This window comes from Aythya ferina, assembly GCF_964211825.1.
Source record: "Aythya ferina genome assembly, contig: HAP1_SCAFFOLD_241, whole genome shotgun sequence".
Classification (NCBI taxonomy): Eukaryota; Metazoa; Chordata; class Aves; order Anseriformes; family Anatidae; genus Aythya; species Aythya ferina.
In genome coordinates, this window is record NW_028181297.1 from 80,910 (window position 1) to 86,972 (window position 6,063).

Sequence of the window (6,063 nt, forward strand, 5' to 3'; positions counted from 1 at the left end):
TGACTTACAGACAGTTCCAGATACAGATGGACCCCAAGGTCCCCAGATATACTTGTGGTACTAACCACAAAGTATATACCAAATACTGTCCTGCAGAAGTCACCTTCCGACTTACTGGACAGTCCCAGATGACCGGTCTACCAGAAAACCAAACCAGAATAAAGAATATACTCACTTACAATGATGGGGTCCTTGTCTGCCTCCGCAGTGATCCGGTGAGTCGAGGAGTCCCTCCGGGAAATCCCGGGGGTACCCTAGGGAGTCCTGTTCCCAGCGGGTCCTGCGGTCCGGCAGAGAGGTCGTCCCATCTGGGGTGCCAGATTGATTCAAAGATCGAAGCCGAAATTCCTTTAAGTGGTATATTCTTTGTTGCAGCGCTGGATGCACAGGGGATCTCTCCACCTATCGTGCATACTCAAAGCAGAAAGCAGTCTTGAATTTATACAATCAATCTATCATTATTCTACAAGCACCTATACATATGCATTACCTATCCCCGCCTTCCCTCGCTTCTCATGCTAATTAGCCTTTTGGCACCTTGCGCCTGCGCAGAGCCTTCCAAGAATTGTGGGCAGGGGTCTTTGGGACGTGGGCAGGGGTCTTTGGGAGGAAGACCCCGAGTCTTCCTCACAGTGTACTTTTCACCTTTGGTCAGGAATCTGCTGAATTGGCATGTTTCTTAATTGCGAGAGCTGGTTGTTGCCAATTCTTCCGTTCGTTGTATCTTTATAATGAATTCCAGTGTCCGGTTTTGAGATTTATAGTCCTTACGTTTGTTTCTCTGTCCATCTGCCGCTTCCTTATCATGAGTTCCAGTGTCTTGTTTCGAGATATACAGTCCATGTCTGGGGATTGCCCTTGCCTCCCCAGTACCTCCCCAGTACCTCCTTAATCAGCTCGTAGTCTTCCTCTCCCCCTTTGTACTTACTTGGCACCATACCAATGTATGAGATTAGAACTGGTGAGAAAACAAAAAGACCTCCACACGGACTTTAGAAGTCTCAGTTACACTCTCACACACAAACACTAGCAACCGCACCTTTACCCAACCGGACGGTATCTTACGAATCAGTCGTATTCATCCAGAATCCAACTGGACGGTATCCACAAGCATCTCTGCTGTCTTCGTCTGGGATCGAACCAGACGGTATCCACAAACGACTGTCGTCTTCATCCGGTTCGATTCCGGACACCGGAATCCAACCGAACGGTATCCAAACGACCTTGTCGTCTTCGTCCGGATCTTCGCGCGCAGAATTACAGGCAAAAAACAGCCAGCAAGGGAGCTCAAAAAAAAACGAAAACAAATTCTTTGCTTACCTTTATTCAGGTTCAGGATGGCATTAGTCCCGATCTGACTCAAACAGGAGCCACCAAATGGTGGGGCGCCTCTCCTAGATTAAATCAGAATTCAGGAACTATAGCCATCCCGGACGAGCCCCAAAATTGTTATAAATGGCTCAGGATTCAAATTAGGATTAAATAAAAAAATAGGATTTATTGAAAGAATATAAAGGAATAGAGGTAAGCAAACAGCGCTGGGTGCACCGGGAGTCTCCGCTCCACCAGGACGCACACCAGTTACATCAAGCAGCTGATTTTTATGCTCCTAGACTAATACATATTCATTACTACTTCTAAAAAAAATAGATTATTAAAATTAGCTTCCGGGGTGCAGTCTCTCCTACTGGAGCATGCGCAGTCTCCTCTGGGGTCTCTTCTGGGGGTCTCTAGGGGTCTTTCATGCTGAAGGCTCGTAGTCTTCCTCTCCCCCTTTGTACTTACTTGGCACCATACCAAGTTTATAGAACATTCTCTTCAAGACTTGTCTCCCAGCCGTCCTTCAGCTTCTTTTTCCTTCCTCTTAATCTCTCGGCCCCCCTAACCAGATACCAAAGATCCGCATAGTATCCCATAACAGTCACTAGTTGTTATCAGTTGTTCTGAAACTCCCAGACATCAAACACAAACAGCTTCACGAGTAATTAAAACATTCTTCCCCAGCCATTCACAGACACATCTATAGCAGTGTTAGAAATAGAAGTCCGGAATAACAAAAGCAAACAGGTTCATAAATTTAAGGAGTGATAAATTGACTAGAATGAGGGGGAGACTGGGACACACTGCAGCTGAGGTTCAAGAATTAAATTGCCAGTGCAGGGCCCAGAGGCAGACAGGATTCAAACAGAATTGTTCTTTATGGACACGAACTGTTAAAACATTCCTCACACCCTTATCATAAGCCATACAACAACAGTTACATGTACACTTACGCTTGCACTTACCCTAGCAATTACTCGTACAATTACTCTTAACCTTACTATTAAGCTAACCCTAAACCTTACCCTTATCCTAACACTTACCCTTATCCTAAACCTTACCCTTTTTGCTACACTTACCCTTTGCCTAATTCTAAACCTTAGCCTAACCCTCACCCTTACCCTTACCATTATACTTACTTTTACCCTTGACCTAAACCTTACCCCAATCCTTACCCTGACCCTTACATTAACCCTAACCCTTACCCTAACCCTTACTCTAATCCTAACCCTTAACCTAAACCTTACACTTGATCTTACCTTTAACCTTACCCTTAAACTAATACATACTCTTACCTTTCCCTCACCATAACCCTAAAATTAACCGTAACCATTACTTGAACACTTATCCTTACCTAACCCTAACCCTTACTCTAACTTTTACCCGGACCCGGACCCTTAGACTTCCCCTTCCCCTTCCCCTTACTCTTCCCCTTACCCTAACCCTTACCCTTACACTTACGGTTACCATTTACCTTACCCTTACCCTAACACTTAACCTTAACCTAACCCTAACCCTAAACCTTACCTGAACCCTTACCCTGACCCTTACATTAACCCTAACCCTAAAACTTAACCTTAACCTTACCCTTAACCTTAACCTAATACTTACCCTTACTTTTCCCTCACCCTAACCCTAAAATTAAACCTAACCATTACCCTTACCCTAACCCTTACTCTAACCCTTACCCTTACCATAACCCATACTCTAACACATACTTCTACCCGTAACCGTACCCTTACCGTAACCCTTACCCTTACCGTTACCGTTACCCTTACCCTTACCGTTACCGTTACCCTTACCCTTACCGTTACCCTTACCATTACCCTTAACCTAACCCTAAACCTTACCCTTATCCTAACACTTACCCTTACCGTAAACCTTACCCTTTCTGCTACACTTACCCTTAGCCTAAATCTAAACCTTACACTTACCCTTAGCCTAACCCTCGCCCTTACCGTTACCCATACCCTTATTCTTACCCTTACCGTAACCCTTACCTTTACACTTACGGTTACCATTAACCTTACCCTTACCCTAACACTTATCCTTAACCTAACCCTTACCCTAAACCTTACCCCAACCCTTACCCTGACCCTTACATTAACCCTAACCCTTACCCTAAACCTTACCCTTACTCTTAACCTTAACCTTACCCTTAACATTCACCTAATACTTACGCATACGTTTTCCTGACTTTAACCCTAAAACTAACCCTAACCATTACCCTAACACTTAACCTTACCCTAACCCTAACCCTTACTCTAACCCTTACCCTGACCTGTACCCTTACCCTTACCCTTACCCTTATACTCACCCTAATTCTTACCCATACCATAACCCATACCCTAACACATATTTGTACCCTTAACCTTACCGTTACCCTTAACCTTACCCTTACCCTTGCTCTATCCGTTACCCTTACGCTTACCCTTAACATAAACCTTACCCTTGACCTTACCCTTACCATAAGCCATACAACAACACTTACATGTACACTTACGCTTGCACTTACCCTAGCAATTACTCATACAATTACCCTTAACCTTACTATTAAGCTAACCCTAAACCTTACCCTTATCCTAACACTTACCCTTATCCTAAACCTTACCCTTTCTGCTACACTTACCCTTTCCCTAATTCTAAACCTTACCCTAACCCCTCACCCTTAGAATATACATATATTTACCCTTTACCTAAACCTTTACCCCAACCCTTACCTTGACCCTTACATTAACCCTAATCCTTACACTAAACCTTACACTTACTCTTAACCTTAACCTTAGCTGTAACCTAATACTTACTCTTACGTTTCCCTCACCCTAAACCTAAAATTAGCCTAACCATTACCCTAACACTTACCCTTACTCTAACCCTTACCATGAACTTAAGTGTAAGTGTTAGGATAACGGTAACCTTAAGGGTGACCCTTAAGCTTATCCTTAATGTTTATGGTTAGGTTAAGGGTAATTGTACGAGTAATTACTAGGATAAGTGTAAGCGTAAGTGTACATGTAAGTGTTGATGTATGGCTTATGGTAAGGGTAAGGTAAAGGGTAAGGTTTATGTTAAGGGAAAGTGTAAGAGTAACGGATAGAATAAGGGTAAGTGTAACGGTTAAGTGTTAGGGTAATGGTTAGGGTTAATTTTAGGATTAGGGTGAGAAAAATGTAAGGTTAAGTACTAGCTTAAGGTTAAGGGTAAGGTTAAGGTTAAGAGTAAGTGTAAGGTTTAGGTTAAGGGTTAGGGTTAATGTAAGGTTCAGGGAAAGGTTTGGGGTAAGGTTTAGGGTTATGTTCAGCTTAAGGGTAAGGGTTGGGGTAAGGTTAAGGGTATGGATAAGGATAAGTGTAAGGGATAGGGTAAGGGTAAGGGTTAGCGTAAGGGTAAGATTAATGGTAAGGTTTATGTTAAGGGTAAGCGTAAGGGTAACAGATAGAGTAAGGGTAAGGGTAACGGTAAGGTTAAGGGTAAAAATATGTGTTAGGGTATGGGTTATGGTATGGGTAAGAGTTAGGGTAATGTAAGGGTAAGGGTGAGTGTAAGGGTATGGGTCAGGGTAAGGGTTAGAGTAAGGGTTAGGGTTAGGGTAAGGGTAAGTGTTAGAATAATGGTTAGGGTTAATTTTAGGGTTAGGGTGAGGGAAACGTAAGGGTAAGTATTGGGTTAAGGTAAGGGTAAGTGTAAGGTTTAGATTTAGGCTAATGGTAAATGTAGCAGAAAGGGTAAGGTTTACGATAAGGGTAAGTGTTAGGGTAAGGGTAAGGTTTAGGGTAACATAAAGGGTAAGGATTACGGTAAGGGTAAGGGTACGGGTAGAATTTGTTAGAATATGGCTTATGGTAAGGGTAAGGTTTAGGGTAAGAGTAAGTGTAAGTGTATGTGTAAGGGTACGGGTCATTGTAAGGGTTAGAGTAAGGGTTAGGGTAAGGGTAGGTGTTAGGGTAATGGTTAGGGTTAATTTTAGGGTTAGGGTGAGGGAAACGGAAGGGTAAGTATTAGGTTAAGGTTAAGGGTAAGGTTAAGGTTAAGAGTAAGTGTAAGTTTTAGGGTAAGGGTAAGGGTTAATGTAAGGGTCAGGGTAAGGGTTAAGGTAAGGTTTAGGGTTAGAGTTAGGTTAAGGTTAAGGTTTAGGGTAAGGGTAAGTTATATGTATAAGGATAAGTGTAAGGGTAAGTGTTAGGGTAAGTGTAAGGATAAGGATAAGTGTACAAGTCAGGGTAAGGTTTAGAGTTAGGATTAGGGTTTGGGTTAGGGTAAGGGTAAGTGTTAGGGTAATGGTTAGGGTTAATTTTAGGTGTATGGTGACGGATAAGAAAGGGTAAGTAGTAGGTTAAGGTTAAGCGTAAGGTTAAGGTTAAGAGTAAGTGTAAGTTTTAGGGTACGGTTTAGGGTTAATGTAAGGGTCAGGGTAAGTGTTTGAGTAAGATTTAGGGTTAGGGTAAGAGTAAGTATATGGGTAATGGTAAGGGTAAGTGTTAGGGTTAGGGTAAGTGTAAGGTGTAGATTTAGGCTAAGGGTAAGTGTAGCAGAAAGGGTAAGGGTTACGGTAAGTGTAAGTGTAAGGATAAGGTTAAGGTTTAGGCTTACGTTAAGGGTAAGGGTAATGCTTTGGTAAGGGTAAGAGTAAGGGTAAAGGTAAGGGTTACGGTAAGGGTAAGGGTACTGGTAGAAGTATGTGTTAGAGTACGACTTATGGTAAGGGTACAAGTAGCTCCCCCCCCAGAGACAGGACCCAAAGGT